Here is a 21,789-nt window from a genome sequence, read left to right as displayed (position 1 = left end):
CCAAGCCAAGCGTTCCCTGAAACACACGTCAAAGTCAGAGGTCACTCAAAATGAGGGCGCAGAAGAGAAAAAGGAGGGACAGAAGATGATAAAATGGAGAAAGGAAGAGCTTAGATAGTGACCTCTGGCCCCATGTCTTCCTTTTCTCTTTCATTCTCTTATTCGCTCCCTATGTTTCTTTTCTCACTCTTCTCACTGACTCTTTGTGTCCAGCATTGATCTGACCACAGGCTGTGATCTCTGTGACCTTTCCAGGGGTCAGCTGGCGGCCATGGTGACAGAGGGGTCAGTCTGCGGCCTCGGTTCATCTCTCGGTCAACATCAGGTCAGATTTCGGTCAACATCAGTGGTGTGTTCAAGACCCTGAAGCCACGAAGATGGTTCAGTTGGTCGGCGTGTTTCATCAAAGGACAGGTCTTGTGTTTCAACTCGTGAGATTATACTAGTCTCCTATTTCTCAACTAGGTTGATTGGGTTAATTGGTTAATTTGAGATTATTTTTGTGTTTTTTTGTTGATTCAAAATTCACATGTATGCGCAGGGTGCAGTTGGAAAGCCTGAAAAAGCTGTTTATTAAAGAAAAGAGTGATTGTTTCTATTATAAGAATTTTTAAATTGCTAGCAAGTAGCTAACCTAAGATTAACCTCTCGTTACCGATCAACATGGAGGTCGTCTACCGGTCAATTACAGGGCGTTTTCCCAAAGCAGTATATATATATATATATATTGGTTGTTTAATTTTGATTGCACCTATTTTTCCATTTATGTGTAAAGATTTAGATGACAAAATTTTAAAAAGTACAAATTTAAAAAAAAGTTCATATAAAAAATTACGGTACACTGATAACTGTAATCTTTAGCAAATCTTAAAATGATCATCATTTGATCACATTTTTGATACTTAAATGTACCTGTAGTATTTAAAACTATTGATTTTTAGTGTTTTATTTTGAGTTTTAGCATAATAAATTAAATAGAATTTTAATTAGACTGATTAGATTAATTATTGGTAAATGTATGAATTATTGAGCTATGGGTTTTGGGCAGAATTTTAATGTTGTGCATCCCTAGATTTGTTGGCTTGTTGGAATGCCAGCCATACATTTCCAGTGTAAGTTATGCTTGATTTTGGATTAGATTCTTTGGATACTTTTAGAAGTACCATAACATTGTTTTCACCTCATAGCTCCCCACCACGTACTTCAGAATTTTCACACACTTCGATTAATATTCATGTGCCCTCAAATTCACCCGGAACGCGACGCGGGTCGTCTGGCGGTCAGTGGCATGGGGCTTCTTTCCCCTAAAAGCACTACAATGTCCCTTAAAAAAAAACATGCAAGTGGTGATCAGTTAGTCTGATCATTCAAATTAGTAGGCTGCGTGTATTTGGCCTCCGTCTGACCTGCATGTATCCGGGGTCACCTGGCGGTCAGATTCAGGGGTCATCTGACGGTCGAAGTCCTTGTGTCCCTTCCAAGCCACCGTAGGGTGTTTGTTGCATCCATGTAGTCTGATTGGCTCGGTGGCAGGGCCCAAGGGCTCATCAATCCTTCCTCTAATCATTACAGATGGAAGACAGCGGCGTAAACAGGCATCATTAGGCCACAGCCACTCGTGTCCACTTTAAACCGCCGTTATGACTTCACAGAAGCATCTGTAACTTGCTCCCCTGGGGAGCGACGGCGAAGGATGAAGTACTTTTGAGATGGTCTTCTGTCAGTTAAGTGTGCAGGGTTGACAGGACTGCACTCATTTTGTCATCCACACCACTGTGATGGTCGGCCTACTTAAAATTCCAGTTTAAAATACGATTTTACAAAAAAAAAAAAAAATCTAGGTTTGCTTTGTTTATTTGTAAGGCTGTACAATGTGGTCAAAATTGTGTAATTATATATCAGTATGGCTATAAAATAAAAATAATGATAAGTCTATTAATAATGAGGATGAAGATAATTATTTTAGTATCAAGATACTATTATATATTTTAATTTAATATTTTCCATTTTCATTTAAAATTTTTAAATTTTAAGTAATTTTTTTTCTTCTATTTTTATTTCAGTTTTTTTATTAGTTATTTTACTACATCAAGTTATTTGGCAACTAGCTGAATTTTTTAAATATATTTTAATTAATTAAACTTTTTTTTTTAATGATTTTTTTATGTTAAATGTTTAAATAATAGCTACTACTAAATAAAAATGTAAAATCAAAATAAGAATTATCACTATGTATAATAGTAATGTTTTACACTACAACTGTAAAATTACAACACTAATATTTGTCTTCATTTACAACGTTTTTTTGATGGAAAACTCCAATCTACTCTTTTGTTGATAAGTGCTTCTCATTTCACGAATGGGAAGATGGTGTGTGTGTTGCGTTCCCAAATGCACATTAAAGTGACCCAAACTCCAAGCAGATGCAGAGATGAGTTTGTTTGAAGCAGCATTTTCTGCTTTGAGATGCTGCAAACACTGGTGGATAATGAGCTGCTCACGAACACAGTGATAAGCTTCACTTTATATTTATTTCAATTAAATCGCAGCCTATGCTATTTGATAATTGCCCTTTTGCGATTCGATTTATTTGGATTAATAGTGCAGCGGTGCCACATCAGAGTGTTGGTCCCCTTTAGAAACTGTGAACACACAAAGGTACAGACCGAATAAGCAGCGGAATGATCTCTCTGCGTGTCGATTGTGACGTATCCGTACGCAGCAGGAGAGGTCAAAAACAGAGAGTGCTGCTGCAAGGTGCTGCCGTTGCTGATGAGGTTTCATAGCATGTGTGTTTTCATCAGGAGGAACGAAGAGGGTTCAACGGCAGGGCAATGGCAGACCCCCCATTCTCAATCACACTCGGCCCCTGAGGGCATGCGAAGGTGCATGCGCGTGAGGTTGTGCTAGCGTGAAAAAGAACGAAAAAGGGCCAAAAAGTACAATCCTTACATATAAGGAAGGGATTTAGCGGATGCGTTATCCTCCCGTCTCATTATCCTCCTTGCATTTCACCGTATTTAAGAGCATGTGGGCGAGGCCGCTGGTAAACATCTGATACCATAGACGCACCATGTGGCATCGCCACGGAGATATTTTTAACCAGCATGCTGCCGGCTTTTCCTAAAAGCCCTATTCCTCAAACCTCTCTCTGTTTTCCCCCTCGTTCTCTCTCTCTTTCCACCTGCTCTTCACCCCATCAGCAGCGGGGTCGTTGTGAGGTCGGGAGGAAAAATGAAGCGCTGTGTGATGCCCCTCCGAGCCTACTGATGGAATGCTCTTTCTTGTTTCTCCTCTAATGCTTTCCTTTAATTCCTCTCTTTCATGCTTGCTTCCCGCCCATCTTTCCTGGCTTATCTCATCTCTGCATTCACCTGCGCATCTATTTTCCATCATCCCTTTTGTTTCTAAACACAGGCCTGGAGGTGTTTAAAGAGAACGTGTGGGCCGAGATGCTGATTTGGAATGAATCATGATGCTCCGAGCATCATATTTGACGCTAAACGGGTCCGTCCTTACTGCGTTTAGGATCCGACGTGTGGTGAAACCACTCATCTCTGAAAAACCTAACATGCCTTCTACACCGTTTATGTAGTTTAAACATTTATCAGCTATTAAAACATGTCGTTTTGTAAAATTGCAGGATGGAAGCTCATAATATTTTTCACGTCTAAACACATCCTTGTAGATGCTTTTTATTTTTGTAGAGGCCTAAACAATAAGATGAATGGCACATATAGGCAGCGCTGTGATCTCTAGTGGGATCAAGCCTCGGGACCCTTCTTGAAAGCCTGACGGGACACAGGTTAAATATTTTCATCCAGAATGATATGATAATTGTAACCATAAATAAAAAATAAGTTCTATAAAGGAAATATATATATATATATATATATTTAAATGCGTTATTAAATATAATTTTATTGGGCAGCCTGTATTTGTAACATCAGACATAGCAAGAAAGACAAAAACGCTGTTGTGAACATATACATTTTATAATTAATATTCTTCATGTTCTTTTGTAACATTGTGGCATTATTACATTTATTGAGCCATATATTTATACTGGATCCTCATACCAATATTCTTCTGTACTTTTAAAATGTGGCTTGTGGATTATGTATGTGTAAGTGATAGATTTGACAGTGTAAATTTGCTCCATTGTACAGAGAATTATCATAATATTTTTTTGGGGGGGATGTTTTTGAATGACCTGTCATTGCATTCCACTGCGATGACCAGAATTATGGTGGTTGTGAGGAAAAGGTCATGAGGCCTGATTTCTGATTGTCTCTCTCTTTTTTTTTTTTGGTTCTAAATTTTAAGGTAAAAGTAACATTTTAAAATGTGTCAGTTGTGTGGTGTAGTGGTCAGCGATAATGCTTAAGATCTTCAGAGATAAAGAGCTCATATGCAAGATTGGTTTGAATTCATCCAGCATTGGGTCATAAGTCCATTCCCCTATCTTTTTTCTGTATTTGTCTCATTTGTGTTGGCCAAAAGTTAAGTTACTTTTTTTGGGGTTCCATCATTTTCCTTACTTTCTTTCTCTGTGAGTGAGTGGTTGCGGGCCATTGGCTGGGGTTACCAGGGCAACTGCTGGCATGGTGACTACATTGGACAGGACAGCTGGGTGCCATGCAGCCCCCCTCAGCCCCCCTTGGCAGAGGGAATCGTAACAGCAGAATGCTGCGTTGAGCCAGAACCACTTGTTCCATGTGGCAGCAGATTAGTCTGATTTTAGCATAACTTGATTAATTTCTTCTCCTTGTTTTTGTAGGAATGTACAATATGTCAGCATCATAACGGTTATTTGTCGTCATCATGATTTCATACTATAAGTTCATTCACTACCATTCAAAAGTTTAGGGTTGGAGAGATTTTTTAAATGTTTTTGAAAAAAGTCTCTTATGTTCACCAAGGCTGTATTTATTTGATCAAAAATACAATAAAAACAGTCGTGGCCTAATGGTTAGAGAGTCAGACTTGTAACCCAAAGGTTGCGGGTTCAAGTCTCTGTGCTGGCAGGAATTGTATAACCAGCAGTCTCTTCCACCTTCAATACCACGACTGAGGTGAGACCCTTGAGCAAGGCACTGAACCCCCAACTGCTCGCCGTGTGCCACAGCAAAAATGCTGTGTGTGTTCACTACTGTGTGTGCGGGTTAAATGCAGAGCAGAAATTCCGAGTATGGGACACCATACTTGGCTAAGCTTCAGTTTCAGTTTAATATTATGAAATATTTTTGCAATTTAAAAATAACGGTTTCCTATTGTAATACATTTTAAAATGAATTCCTGTGATGTCAAAGCTGCTCCATTTTTCAGTGTCACATGATCATTCAGAAATCATTCTAAAATGCTGATTTGCTGCTCAAAACATTTGATTATCAATGTTGAAAACAGTTGTGCTGCTTAATTTTTTTGGATACATTTTTTGACGACTAGAAAGTTCAAAAGAACAACATTTATTTGAAATAATATAAATCACTGTAACCATATAAAATCATTTACTGTCACTTTTGCTCATTTGAATGCATTTTTGCTGAATAAAGGAATTTATATATAAAAAAATCACAGACCCAAACTTTTGAATGGTAATGTATTACTCGATTTTGGATATTTTTTTTCAAAAAATTTTAAGATTTAGATAATTGTTCAAATTAACTTTAAAATAAAAACATTATTTATCCATCAATTGTACTGTATATAATCTTACAGCATATACACTATTTATAACAAACACTATTTAGTTAAGTTTTTAGTTTGTTATAAAGGGAAAATGCAAACAAAAGGCCACGTTCACACAGCAGCAGAAGACGGTTGTCAGTCCTGTATTTGAGTCCTTAATACGGTTACATTCACACGCAGTACGGTTATTTTCGGTCGTGACAAACGCATCCTGTAACCGAACTCACACCTGTAAATTTTCAGGACTCACAACCGCATTCTCGGAACACACGCGCTTGTGTGAATGGAACAGGACTGGACAACTAGTTGTCTGTCACATCATACAGTGCGAGTGGAAGCTGCTCTGCCACACAAACGCGTGTCTACCGTGTGTTGCGTGTTTTCATGTGTGGTTTCAGTAACTTATACAGTGATGGAGAAATGAGCTGTGTGTCATCTGAAAGTTTTAGATCCAGTCTTTACTAGGAGCCACTCCCGTCAGTTTTGTGTTCTGCGCGCAGCTCAAATGCTCTGCTCTCCACTCAAATATAAGCTGCTGTCGGTTAATGAAGATTTAACTGATGAACTTGGACTCTTGTTGTGTCAGAAAGTGATAAGACTTTCAGTTTTATGGATGTCGCATCTTTGATATTACTTTGGTCACTGTTGCTATGGTAACTCGTCTGGAATACGGGCTTGACGCCCGTTCATACAGACCGCATTCGAGAAGCGTGACATTTCGAGACTCACACCTGTAAGTAAATGCGGTTGTCAATCCCTAAAACTGACAGTGTGAACATAGCCAACATGTTATTGATTTATAATGTGTGCCATTTATAATCTTTTGGTCTTAATATGAAAATAATATCTACCTATTGAATTGGTGCATCACCGTTTTGGCACCATACCAGTATTAACTTTAAAATAAAAACATTATTTATCCATCAATTGTACTGTATATAATCTTACAGCATATACACTATTTATAACAAACACTATTTAGTTAAGTTTTTAGTTTGTTATAAAGGGAAAATGCAAACAAAAGGCCACGTTCACACAGCAGCAGAAGACGGTTGTCAGTCCTGTATTTGAGTCCTTAATACGGTTACATTCACACGCAGTACGGTTATTTTCGGTCGTGACAAACGCATCCTGTAACCGAACTCACACCTGTAAATTTTCAGGACTCACAACCGCATTCTCGGAACACACGCGCTTGTGTGAATGGAACAGGACTGGACAACTAGTTGTCTGTCACATCATACAGTGCGAGTGGAAGCTGCTCTGCCACACAAACGCGTGTCTACCGTGTGTTGCGTGTTTTCATGTGTGGTTTCAGTAACTTATACAGTGATGGAGAAATGAGCTGTGTGTCATCTGAAAGTTTTAGATCCAGTCTTTACTAGGAGCCACTCCCGTCAGTTTTGTGTTCTGCGCGCAGCTCAAATGCTCTGCTCTCCACTCAAATATAAGCTGCTGTCGGTTAATGAAGATTTAACTGATGAACTTGGACTCTTGTTGTGTCAGAAAGTGATAAGACTTTCAGTTTTATGGATGTCGCATCTTTGATATTACTTTGGTCACTGTTGCTATGGTAACTCGTCTGGAATACGGGCTTGACGCCCGTTCATACAGACCGCATTCGAGAAGCGTGACATTTCGAGACTCACACCTGTAAGTAAATGCGGTTGTCAATCCCTAAAACTGACAGTGTGAACGTAGCCAACATGTTATTGATTTATAATGTGTGCCATTTATAATCTTTTGGTCTTAATATGAAAATAATATCTACCTATTGAATTGGCCAGAATTGGTGCATCACCGTTTTGGCACCATACCAGTTTATAAACAGGACAAAATCATGTAACCTCCTGTTCAGTTCGACATTTAGTCTTATAGGAAACTGTGGTTCCTGCAATTATGCTTCATGTTTTGTTGGAAACTTGTCTAATTTGTTTGTGCTGCTTGTTCCATATGACCAAATAGCTTCTGTTCTAGCTTACATTTACTTTTAGGCCTACGTTTATGTTCTTGGTAGATGATTTCTTTGTAGAACTGTTACATGTGCAAGGACGGTTTAATGTGTGAGGCCTGTAGTTTTGACTCTGACCAATGACATCATAAAGATGATGCAACATGAACCAATCAGCATGTAGAACTTTGAGCGAAAACCAGTGTATAGCCATCCATCCATCCGTCGTCCACATATTTGTGATCAGACACATCAAGTGAAAATGAGGGTCTGAAAAACGTCCTCATCTCCTCCGCCCTTTGCTTTCCGCCCGCGAGAACACAGCAAGTTCTTCATTAGGAGAGGAAATCATTCCCCCATCTCTCACACACTCCCAATCTACAAATGTCAACCTGGTGTGGGCATGTGTGTGTGTGTGTGTGTGTGTGTTAAGATGCCAGATGGATGGTGGCATGAGACACTATTTCATGTTTGACTGTGCCTTGTGTCGTGTGGAGGAGTGTGTGTGTGTGGTAGGAACGGCTGTGCACAGCGAGAGATTAATTCTGCTAAATTAATTGGGCTGAGATTGAAAATGAGAGAGCAAGCAGGTTGCAGATGAGCACACACACATGCAAACCTCCTGCCTGTGACACACTTATTTGCCATACACCCCTGTTTGTTTGCAGTGTGTGTGTTTTTGTGTGGTTACGAGTGTGTTTTAAAGTGAGTGTGCACATGCACAGCAGGGTAGAATGTATACACACACACACACACACACACACACACAAGCTGCAGCACTGAGATATGCCGTCAAACACACCCACACACCCCTGTGTGTGCGGGGACTCAGAGTGGTGATTTTGAGACGAAGGGCTCCCATAAATCTCCTTCCATACAGGAGCTGAGTCTGCACAGGGACGAGAAAGAGAACATTACCATCTGGAGAAAGAGAGAGAGAGAAAAGGAGAGAAGGTATAGTTTATATCAACCCTTAGTAAAGTCTCACCGGCCACGTTCACACCAGAGCCGCTCCTCATCTGAGTGCGTAATCCTGTTCTGTTCACACCGCTAGGGAAATCCATTTTTATCTTAAAGGAATTCAGCACTGGGTTCAGTACAAGTTCTGCATCTGTGCCATGTTGTTAATAACCACAAAAACTATTTTGACTTGTCCCTCCTTTTCATTAAAGGAAAAATCTGGGATGCAGCAAGGCACTTAGAATGGGAGTGAATGAGGCCAGTCCGTACATTTTCAGATACAAAAATGTAAACAACATGAATTTAATGTGAAAAATCACTTGCTAACATTTAAAGATATATTTGATTTTACAATTTTGTTTCCATAATGCGATGCCATGGAATTGTATTTTTATTGTTATTATTCCTTTGTCCTAAAACTGATTGTGCAGACCAAACTGTAAGGCCTAGAGACTTGAAACTAGGACAGATGGTACAGCTCAATTTGGGGAGAGACTGGCAAAGACTCACCCCAATCGGCCAATAGGGGTCACTACAGCGATCAAAAAACGCTAAATTGCTCGTAACTCCTAGACGTTTGTCGTAGACTCGGGTGTATCATTGGAATCTTTGGCTCAAGACAAACAAAATGGCTATCTTCGATTTTGTTTCCATGGGGGGTAGGGGGGCCTTAAAATTTGTAGGTGTATAAGCTTTACAGATTCATTTTAAATGAGTTCGATGAGTGAATATGTGTGGGTTTATAGATTTTGGCTACGAAATGTCCTCAGTATTCCAAAGTGTCTTTAGTATTCCAAAGCGTTATCACTAATACAATGAAACCTGTCTAATGTGTCTCTTGTGCTGGACCCCTCTGTTTCAAAGGCTCATAAACTGGCCACATCATGTTTCATTTGAAATCAACTGATGTCAGCTGGTTTCTGAGGGGGTTACATTTAGAGGTAGAGTAGTAAGTGTTGTAAACCTTATTATTTTAGTGTGAAAACCTCTATGTTTGTGAGAGGTCTTTGCTAATACAGGATCAAAGTTTTGTGTGGAACAAAAGAAAGGCGGAGGCGGTTTAGTCTGCCCAACTCTACGAATCTTTACAGAATTCGGCGTCGCCTGATCGAGCAACTCAATTATCCTGTTAATACAGTCTCAGCCTCAAACACCGTTCCCATTACTGCAGAACACACCGCCTGCGGCCACACACACACACACGCGCACCAACAGCTGTGGTACAATGAAACCTCACAGGCACAAACACACTTCTTGAAATATAAAAGGAGAACATTTTGCATCTGAAGACTGTGTTCTTTAATCTCTAGGTAACATGAAGGTCTACTGGCCTTTTTGGGTGATAGTGAGAATATGTTGGGGTTTCTGGTGCATGAAAGCATAGCAGTTGCCGGACAGTGTTGGGGGTAACGCATTGCAAGTAACGCGAGTTTTGTAATCAGATTACTTTTTTCAAGTAACTAGTAAAGTAACGCATTACTTTTTAATTTACAAGAGAATATCTTGTAGTTACTTTTTCAAATAAGTAACGCAAGTTACTTTTTTTTCAAATGTATTGATTGACAGCTCTCCTGTCCCCATGTTGAGAGATATCAGAAGATGTTACTGTAGTTCTAAAATAAACAAAAAAAAAACAAAACCGATTCAGTATTCCTCAAAATGAATAAAAATAATGCAACTCAGAATATGACTCAAACCTGCAATAATTAAATGTTAAACAACACAAATATCCTTTATGTATTTAATCCCATTCTATTAACCAATGTCTTTGCTTCCTTCAATGATCCAGTTCAACCGTATTAATAAGCAAAAATTACTCTAGACCAGGGGTAGGCAAGTTCGGTCCTAGAGAGCCACAGTCCTGCAGAGTTCAGCTCCAGCCCTAATCAAACACACATGAACAAGCTAATCAATGTCTTCAGGATTACTAAGGCTATAGGCAGGCAAGTTTTTTTTTCAGGGTTGGAGCTGAACTCTGCAGGACTGCGGCTCTCTAGGACCGAACTTGCCTACCCTGTTCTAGACAAACATTTGTGTGTCTTTGTTTATTGCTGAAGTGTGTTGAAATATCTTCTTCTGCATTCTACTGTACGGACGTAAATTTACTTTCCCTTCAGCCTGAGGCTTATTCATTTCAATTTTGGTGTGAAAAGGCTTTTATATTTGCCAAAAATATAATTTTTTTATTTTAAAAACAAACAAGCAAGCCCTGTCCAGATTCAAAAAGTAACGGAAAAGTAACGTAACGCATTACTTTCCATAAAACGTAACTAAGTAACATAATTAGTTACTTTTTTTATGGAGTAACGCAATATTGTAATGCATTACTTTTAAAAGCAACTTTCCCCAACACTGTTGCCGGATGAGTCTCTTATACCTTCTGCAGCTTTGGTGTGGATCTCTGGCCTAGTGAAAACAAATCAAATGTAAAGTGTGTCAGAAGAGATAGATTGATGTGTCTCTCATCTCCAGTCTGACTGAACATAGCTCATCATTACTGTCAACACAGAGAGAGAGAGAGGGGACAGAATTGAGTGAACAAATGAGTGCAAGAGAAAGACGGTTTAAAGGTTTAGATTCAAATGTTTGAAGCGAAGGGTTAGATGAACTTGACAGTATAGGTAAAGAGTAGAAAGAAGCATCTAAATGACCCCTTATGCTAGAAGATCTGATTTCAGATTAGCCTTCTGTCTTCAGGCTTCAAACTAAACCAAGTGATTAAGGTTTGGCAGGTTAGCATTAGCACACATTCATGGTAGATGTCGTAACAACACCGCCTGGCTGCAAAAACAGAAAAAAAGGAATGAGTCCTAAAACCTGAAAAGAGTTGCCATTTTTGCACTTCTGGTTGCATCGTTTCAAAGTCACTGAATGGGTTTCTGGTTAAATGAGTTAACACAAACTCAAGATATTTTCTCGTTTTATTCTATGACATACAGAAGTAATACCCCACTCTTGTTTGGGGTATTATAAAGACGGTTGCTAACAAGTGGCTAAATGGTACTAAAAAGTACAGAAGCTGTCGGGGGACATTAAACATCATTACAATGAACAGAAATACACATCTACTCACTAGTATGCTTTTAAAAAGGTAGGGTAGGGCAAAAAACTCCATCTCATTTTCTCCTCCAATTTCAAAATCGACTGACATTTGTTGTTTCACCTTTTTTTTGTAAAAGGTGTTTGACTTTCTTTGCACGTTCGCTTTGTAAACACTAGGTCGGTGCTTCCGCCTACGCCACGCGTGACCTTTCCAACGTTATTACGTAATGTGTGAAGTCGAGCTAGTGCAAGATGAGCATTTGTGGTTAAAAAATATATAAACATTTATTTTTTTTAAGCAGTTATATGACGTTGCTAAAAAGAACATTATGTTGTGTATTTGGTGTAATGAAATGTGTTTATGCGGTTTAAGGTACATTTTTTGGATTATTTTCCACATATTGTACATTGTTGCTCCTCTGTGCCCCGCCTTTCTGAAATGCGTCGATTTTTACAAAGCTCATCGTTCTGAAAAATGGGGTGTACGCTGATTGGCCAGCTATCCAGTGCGTTATTATTGGCTGAATACCTCAAGCGTGTGATGGAAATGTTACGCCCCTTACCATACTGTGATGCCGTGTCCTAGTGTGACAAGTCAAAAACAATAAAACCCATGATAAACGAGGCATTTGTTGCATCCAGTGGAGACATAATTACTGATTATAATGACTACAGCGAGAATAAAAGTTACACCTTCTTTGCGTGAACATATGGGCGGTGATATGCAAATCTTCCCACATCGTGACATAGACATGTGGGGGCATGTTTAAACGAGGCATTTTAGGAGGGCGTGAACTAGTCTTAATTTTTATAAAGAATATCTCTTTGGGTTTGAGACTTTAGTCTTTGCAACTTTAGGGATCTTATCTATGCATGAACAGCTTGTAACACTCCAAAGAGAAAGAAAAATTTGAAATTGCATCATGTGACCCCTTTAAGAAAATGATATTGTTTCACTAGATAAGACCCTTATTCCTTGGCTGGGATCATGAAGAGACTTTTGAAGCTGCGCTGAAACGGCAATTTGGACCTTCAACCCGTTGGTCCCCATTGAAGTCCATTATATGGAGAAAAATCATGGAATGTTTTTCACAAAAACCTTAATTTCTTTGTGACTGAAGAAAGAAAGACATGAACATCTCGGATGGCATGGGGGTGAGTAGATTATTAGGAAATTTTTATTCTGGAAGTGAACTAATCCTTTAAGTCTCCGAATACTTTTATTGTGGCCACTGTACGAAGTACAGTGTTGCTTTGGACGAAGTAGATGTTTCTACTAAATGGCCTTCATCACACAAGATAAATCAGTCCTCTTTCAGTCTATGATGTTATTAGTAGTCAGCAGTTGTTGACCTCGCAGCTCTTGCGGCACTATGGAAAAAAAGTTCATTTCTCTTAACATCAGCACTTATTCTCTCTCACTACTTTTGTGTGTTTCTGGCAGCCACTTGTGTAGACCATCCTGTCTGTGTATCCATTTGTGACAGACTCATGTGAGCCAGACAGTGGAAAGAGAAAGCGAGGGAGATGAAATGAAAGACTGACAGACAGTCAGTCCGACAGAGAGCCAGTCTTTCCTGTGAGAGCATCCGAACATCCAGCGCCAAAGCTAATGAGTGGTAAACAGCAGTAAACAGGAAACTATGGAGAGAGTGTCTTAAATCTACTTGCTGTGGAGTGTATTAAATGAGTGTGTGTGCATGTGGTTGGGTTTGAGTGCATATGTTTGTTTATTATTGAATAAGGAGAATGAGGACTCTGGGCAGTAGGGAGCCTCTCCTAAGTGTACTTGGAGCCAGTCAAAGGTAATTAAGACTCAAATTAGGGCTGTTTGCTGAAGAGCTTTACATATTGCATTTGTTGTTTCATGGTGCATGTGGCACTGCTTTGTTACAGCCAGTGAGGTGTCTGCAGTATTCTTTTTTTTGTCATAGTTTCTGCCTTTTGACACATTTAAATGTAATTATTTTGTCTAAATACACAACTCTCTGGAACACTTGATTCTGATTCGTCAGTCGGTCAGATATTTCCTAATATTCACTGTTGTCCATGGCGGTGCTGTAGAGCTACTTTCATGTCTATCGTATGACGCTGAAGACTCGCGCTCTCTCGTTTTCATGCAAACACAACTAGTGCCATATTGCATCTTAATTATCGGTTCTAGTGAAATTGAACTTGGAGCACTTCAGTATTCATATTACTGTAATATTGTTGCAGTGTCTTTTTGCTAGACCAAATATTTAGTCAGTTGTAATGTAATGTTTTTTCTTGGTGTTGTTTCTAAACTTTAGCGTAATATTTTAATATTTCATGTCCACATTCTTGTAACAATTTAATAATTTTATATACTTGTTGATGGTCTCTGTAATAAGTCGTATTGCATGTCTTATTCAAGTATATATTTTTGAATAATTTTTATTAAAATTTTACTGAACATGTTTGTCTATATATTTATGTATATATTAGGGCTGTGCGATATTGAAGAAAAATGCGATATGCGATACCTTGTTAAAAAATGCGATATTCGATATGCGATAAAATCAATTTCAGTTATATTTTAAAATATTTATAAATGAAAATTATATAACCAATTTGTTTCACATTCTTTCTTGGATGTGAAACTTCTAAAAAGTGACCAGCAGTGTTTTAGCATTACATAAAAAGTATCAGTGTGAACATACAAAAAAAAAAAATGAATGACACTAATTTTATATTATTTGTAACTTTGCTTTCCATACGCTTTAAGTACTTCTTCATACACCACAGCAAAAAAAAACAGTAGTATTCAGATACAGAAATGTAATAATTAAGTGTGAAATAACACTGCATAGTGGTCACTGTATGAATTAAATTTAGATTAATCTTTGTTATAGCTGTTTTGTTGTTTGATTAACATTAGTGACATATTCAGCAGCACGTATTTATAGGCTGCTGTCCCTTTAAATCCGACTGCACGAATCCAGTATAATGATACACATCCGATTTTTTTTCTCAGCTGTTTACATTCATTTAAAACATAACCGACTGCGTTTACGAGAATGATCGTCGAGACATAATTGTGTGTATGGGTTAGTTCAAACATGAGGAGATGCGAATGATGAATCACCTCGGTGTTCGCGCGCAGTCTGAAACGCGTCTCTCTGTGTGATTCAAATGATTCAGATATTGCACGCCCTTGCGATATGCATATTGCGATAATTACATTTGCGATATTTCGATATATCGTGCATCCCTAGTATATATACTGTATATTTAGTAAAACTGGCTAAAATGTCTAATTATTGAATGATATTACAATATATTATGATATATTATGATATTATAATATCATAATATGTACTAAATATGTGTGTGTATATATATATATATATATATATATACACACACACACACACACATATAAACATATATACACACACACACATATAAACATATATACACACACACACACATAAACATATATACACACACACACACATAAACATATATACACACACACACACACACACACACACACACACATAAACATATATACACACACACACACACACACACACACACACTGTGTCTATATCGTCCTAATGCACGGTGAGGAGAAGAGTTTGAGTGGCCAAAGACTCCAAGGATCACAGCTGGAGAACTGCAGAAAATAGTTGAGTCTTGGGGTCAGAAAGCCTAAAAAAAATGTTGTTTGGGAGGGTTTCAAGACAAAAACAAAAAAGAAAACGCTCTCATCCAAAAACAAACTCCAGCATATTTATTGGCTAGACACGAGTGGAACTTTAAACAGGACTGGGTTCAATGGTCAGATGAAACTAAAAAAATTAGCTTTTTAGCAGCAAACACTCAATTCAATGGTCAGATGAAACAAAAAAAAAATTAGCTTTTTAGCAGCAAACATTCAAGATGGGTTTAGTGCATACAGGGATAAAAAAGTACCCCATGTGTACAATGAAATATACTGCTGGATCTTTAATGTTGTTGGCCTATTTTTCTGCCGGATATCCTGGATATCTTGTTCAGATAGATGGCTTAATGGATTCTATAAAATTTAAAACAGACTGTCCATGCTAGAAATCTTATAATGGGCCATGGTTGGATCTTCCAACAGGACAATGATCCACAAACAAACATCAAAATCAAAACAAAAATGGGTCACTGAGAACAAAACCAAGCATCTGCCCTGGCCAACCCAGTTCCCTGAGCAGAACCCTATAGAAAATAAAAATGAGTGTGGTGAACTGAAGAGGAGAAGCATCAACATGCCGCTGGAAATCTGAAGGGTCTGGAGAGATTCTGTATGAAGGAATGGTCTCTGATCTCCTGTCAGATGTTCTCCAAGCTCTTCAGGCATTTCTTTCATAACTCTTCAAAACATTTATTTCATAATGAGATTTCTCTCCCATTTAAAATTCTTATTCTCAAATGAAAGTTTAGATTTTAGTAAATTAAAATAAAATATTTAAAGGATTGATTATACAGATAAATTTTCACAGCCACATATATATTGTATATATATATATATTCACATCAAAAGATTTGTTCACATTTATCTATCAGAATAATACATTTTTCATCTCGTTATTGTTGATTAAAATAATTTTAATAAAATACTGTCATATTACATCATATTCAATAATTATCTTTTCTATTTTTTTTACTGCATTTTGGGGGGGGGGTCCGAAAACCAGTCAGTATCTGGTGTGACCACCATTTGCCTCACGCAGTGCAACACATCTCCTTCGCATAGAGTTGATCAGGTTGTTGATTGTGGCCTGTGGAATGTTGGTCCACTCCTTTTCAATGGCTGTGCGAAGTTGCTGGATATTGGCAGGAATTGGAACACGCTGTCGTATACGCCGATCCATAGCATCCCAAACATGCTCAATGGGTGACATGTCCGGTGAGTATGCTGGCCATGCAAGAACTGGGATGCCGTGCATTATCATGCTGCAACACGAGGTGATGATCGTGGATGAATGGCACAACAATGGGCCTCAGGATCTCATCACGGTATCTCTGTGCATTCAAAATGTCATCAGTAAAATGCACCTGTGTTCATTGTCCATAACATATGCCTGACCATACCATAACCCCACCGCCACCATGGGCCACTCGATCCACAACGTTGACATCAGCAAACCGTGTTTGTGTGATTTCGTTGTTTTCGAAACTGTGTTTCGTTGTGAAAAAACTTTGTTTGGCCTTCCAAAAGAGGACACAACTAGAAATCAGTGGTTAAAGGGATAGTTCACCCAAAAATGAAAATTTGATGTTTATCTGCTTACCCCCAGGGCATCCAAGATGTAGGTGACTTTGTTTCTTCAGTAGAACACATTTGATGATTTTTAAGTCCAACCGATGCAGCCTATCAGTCTTATAATGCATGGCAATGGTAACAAAGTCTATGAGTGTAAAAAAAACATGCACAGACAAATCCAAATTAAACCCTGCGGCTCGTGACGGCACATTGATGTTCTTAGACACGAAACGATCGGTTTGTGCCAGAAACCGAACAGTATTTATATCATTTTTTACCTCTAATAGCAGCGCATTTTATGGAGGACTGTTTCCTGATCCTGGTAGAGTAGACTACAATGCCGGCTGTTCTGACTCACAGACTGTGAGTACGTTTTCATAGTTAAGGGATCTGCCACTGATTCAATGCGAGTTTTGAGCAGTGTAGAGTAGCGCTTGTTGTTTGTCATTTCTCCGATCACAAATGCAGACATAGTTTTATGTTTACGCGTGCAATGTAACGCAACGCGTGTAAAGACAGTATAAGTCATCATAATCCATAATTATGTCCCCACTAGATGCAACAAATGCCTCGTTTATAATGGGTTTTAATGTTTTTGTCTCATCGCTCTGGCCGGGACACGGCATCACAATATGGTAAGGGGCGTAACATTTCCGTCACACGCTTGAGGTATTCGGCCAATCACAACGCACTGGATAGCTGGCCAATCAGATCACACCTCGCTTTTCAGACCGATGAGATTTGTAAAAATCGAGGCGTTTCAGAAAGACGGGGCATAGAGGAGAAACAATAATGTTTTTTGAACCTCAAGCCGCATAAACACATTTCATTACACCAAATACACCAAATAATGTTCTTTTTAGCAACATCATATGACCCCTTTAATTAGGATTGGAGCTAAACTCTGCAGGACATTGGTCCTCCATGAACAGCTTTGGATATCCCTGCTTGAACACAAAAGCCACATACTTAGCTAAACAGCTGTATAGAACAGATTTTTGAAGATTTGACAACCGTGAGAAGAGAGTCTGAGAAAACACACCCGAAGAATCACATTATTGTAAGTCTCCCAGGCTAAAACCCTTGGAGCAGTTTGCCCTCTCTGGCCTTCAACCAAGAAAAAATGAACACACCTTCAAAGGCTGCGTGAAATCCACTGACTGAACGGCCAGTTCACACAGTAAAGGGAGGGGTTATTGTACGTCTCCAAGGCTAAAACCCTCTGAGCAGTTTGCCCTCTCTGGCCTTCAACCAAGAAAAAATGGATGCAGGATGCATGAGGTTCGCTGGCTGAACGGCCAGTTCACACGCTACAGTAGAGAGAGGTCGGACCAGAAACAACATCCTTGTGAGTTTTACGATCTGGGAATATCAGAGGAACCCCGCTGCGGAGCTGCAGGTGAGAAGAGAGGAAGAGTGGCAGGGTTCCAGAGCTGTATGAATATAAGCGCCGATCCACATGTCAGGGATGCACACATCAAGCCGAATATTGACGGGAAATGGCCCTGTGACGTGACTGACGACCCTGAGCACTGACCTCTTTGAAAGGGCGTTTCGTAGGCGCAGGAGGGGATGGAGGAGACGTGTGAAGTCAAGGCAACAAATCCAAAGGAGCCGCCGTGCTCCGGAAGCCATTATGTCTCTGTCAGGGAATTCCTGCGAGCTTGTGGCTCAATGCCTGAATGTCCGCTCCAGTCACCGGAGCGATCTGTCTGCGTGTCGCACCGCAGGGGGTGGGACGGCCTGCAGGAAACCTGTCAGGCCTTGAGGGAGGGGTGGAAAATCTTGGGCATCTTGAGAAAATGAATGTCTGCACCTTGGACTAAATTATGGAGTCGGTTGGCCCTTGAGAATCTTTAAGGGGCATTGGTTATGTGTTGTGTACGTGCATGTGTGTGTGTGTGTCGTGATGTCAGTCAGCTGGTATCCTGCTGCATGGACTTCCTGTATGTCTTCAGGGTTTGTGCTGTTTCCTCTAGGTTAGGAAAGCCAGTTTCCTCACATGTTTTACAACAGAGTTTCCAATTCAAACACACATGCACATTTACTTACTGTATCTAAATGAGGACAAACCAAACTGCTGCTGAACATGTTGTTTTTATGTAAAGCTAATGGGAATTGCTACAGACTAAAGGTCTGTTAATACCAATACAAATGTTTGGGGTAATAAACGTTTGGTAACACTTTATTTTAAGGACCAATTCTCGCTATTAATGAGTTGCTTATTAGCATGCATATTGCTTGCATATTGGCTGTTTGTTATTACTTATAAAGCACATATTAATGCCTTATTCTGCATGACTATATTGTAGATCGCTTAATCCACCCCATACCTAAACTTAACAACTTACTAACTATTAATAAGCAGCAAATTAGGAGTTTGTTCAGGGAAAACTATTAGTTAATAGTAATTGTGCTCCCTATTCTAAAGTGTTACCAAACTTTTTAATTGGAATGAATCGCAGGTATTGTGTTGTGCTGTTCAGACTGACACAAACATTCATATGCCATCAGTTGGACAGATTTATTTAATTTTATTAATCTATTTTTTATAGAGAGGTGTGCTAATCTCTTTTCCATTGTAGTGTGAAGAAAACTTGCCAACCAAAAGTGGAACTTTTATCGTTAACTAAAACTAAAACCATGAAAACATTTTTTTTTTCAATTTAGCATGAATACATGAATTAATTCAAATATGAAAACTTATTTTAGTATCACAAAACTAAAATAAAAATGACTAAAAACTGTATAAACATAAACACAAAAACGACAAAACAAAATGACTAAAATGTTACATTTAAAATGAAAACGGATTATATAAAAATAAAAATATTTAAAATATTAATAAAGAACTTTATACGATCTCAATATATACAATACTAAAATAACACTGGCCTATATGCTGCTGTTAAATAAAACTACTACTTGGTGGCGTTTATAAATAGACTGTGTAAGTGACAGTGATTAGGAGAGGAAGAATCCAGAACTGGCCAAATAATGAGGGGAAAAAAGGGTGTTCATTAAAAAATGAACAAATAGGGTATATCAGTATCTTGATCTGAACAGAAATATCACACATGAAAGACTAAATTTTTCACACACAAATGAAAATATTATCATCATTTATTCACACTGTAAATTTCTTTCTTCTGTTGAACACAGAAGATGTGTTACCATAATTTTGGTAACCAAACAGTTGCTGGTCACCATTGACTGCCATATATTTTTTCTGTTCTATGGAAGTCATTGGCTACCAGCAACTGTTTGGTAACATTCTTCAAAATGTCTTATTTGGTCACACTTAAGTTTGGAAACCAATTCTCACTATAACTATTAACTACGACTTTTGCCTCCATAAACTCCTAATTTGATACTTATTAATAGTTAGTAAGGTAGTTGTTAAGTTTAGGTATGGGGTGGATTAAATGATCTAAAATATAGTCATGCAGAATAAGGCATTAATATGTGATTTATAAGTACTAATAAACAGCCAATATGCTAGCGATATGCATGCTAATAAGCAACTAGTTAATGGCAAGAATTGGTCCCTAAACTAAAGTGTTAACTATTCTTTTGTGTTCAACAGACGAAAGAAACTCATACAGGTTTGAAACAACTTGAGGGTGAGTAAATGATGACAGAATTGTAATTTTTGGGTGAACTATCCCTTTAAGGCCTGTTCACACCAACACTAATATTTGGCACAAAATTTAGTCAGTTTTCCTATACATTTACATAGTATTTTTAGAATGGAAAAAAAACTCCCTGTATCATTTTTGTCTTTGAGCATGTCTCCAAATTGAGGTTTTGTCAGACTTAGGGGGACATTTTTCCGTCTATAGTTTAGCTAAGTAAAACCACACACACGCTCTTGCTAACACATTAGATTCATGCATTTAGAGTTAGATGCTCATTTACAGCCAGATACGTTCATTATTTCATCAATTTATCAAGCATTAAATCAACCCAAACCTGCTAATGTTAGTTAAAACAAATAAACAAACCAATAAATGGAAAATGACTGAAAAAAAAAACTCAAGTTAAAATGTCTGTAATTGGAAATAAACAGATAACGGCATCACTTACAGCTATGTTGTTGTTGTTGTTTTTTTTGTACAGGATGTTCTTATTTTAGTGGACAGTTTGCTAAGCTCTTACTGAGTCATTAAGCGGCAGCATTAGCACATTAGCTTCCTGCGTCTGTTCAATCTGTAGCCTCTGGGTTACTGCCTCCCTGCTGGCTAACTGAAGATGCGTGCTGTCAATAAAACATGATGAGTCGCTTGTCTGTAACGACAGCTCCATCACTAAATTGTTCTCATTACGTCTCATAAACTTTCCTCTCTGTTTAAATGGGTATTATATATAGCATTTATCCTAGTTGTGATGCTGCGTCTACTATATGTCATAGTGTTGTTTAGGAATAGAATGAATGTTAGCCTGTCAGGAATGTTTAAAGATGATGGGACTTGAATAAATTGTAGATGAATGGAAAACCATGAGAGATAAAACGAAAAAGCTGCTGAATTTGATGCCTGAAATATTTAATGGAAAATTATGAGTTTATGCAAGTTTTTGTTGCATTTAATAATAGTAAAGTTTATATTTACTGTGCATACATTGTATATATTAAACCATGCTACATATACATATAACACTTGAATATATGTTATACAACAGTTCAAAAGTTTGGGGTTGGTAAGTTTTATTTAATTTAAAAATGTACATTTTAATTAAAAAAATTATATACTTTTTTATTAATGTTAGAAATCATTTGAATATGCTGATTTGGTGCTCAATAAACATGTATTATTGTTATCAATAATATTGGATAACATGATATGATATGATATTTTTCAGGATTTTTTTTATATATGCATATACA

General features: G+C 38.1%; 1 long non-coding RNA gene across 1 annotated transcript in view; it reads left to right on the top strand.

The window, feature by feature from the left end:
- Positions 1-253: 253 nt before the first annotated feature.
- LOC107582893 (uncharacterized) overlaps positions 254-21,789 on the top strand; it is a 186,833-nt gene continuing 165,297 nt past the window's right edge. The window contains exon 1 of the long non-coding RNA XR_001608988.1: positions 254-325. This is a non-coding gene — a long non-coding RNA (uncharacterized lncRNA). The remainder of the gene's footprint in view (positions 326-21,789) is intronic.

Source organism: Sinocyclocheilus grahami, unplaced genomic scaffold (assembly GCF_001515645.1).
Source record: "Sinocyclocheilus grahami isolate Dianchi unplaced genomic scaffold, SAMN03320097.WGS_v1.1 scaffold48.1, whole genome shotgun sequence".
NCBI classification, from domain to species: domain Eukaryota; kingdom Metazoa; phylum Chordata; class Actinopteri; order Cypriniformes; family Cyprinidae; genus Sinocyclocheilus; species Sinocyclocheilus grahami.
The sequence above is the reverse complement of the archived record's forward strand: the minus strand, read 5'-3'. Positions and strand labels throughout refer to the sequence as shown.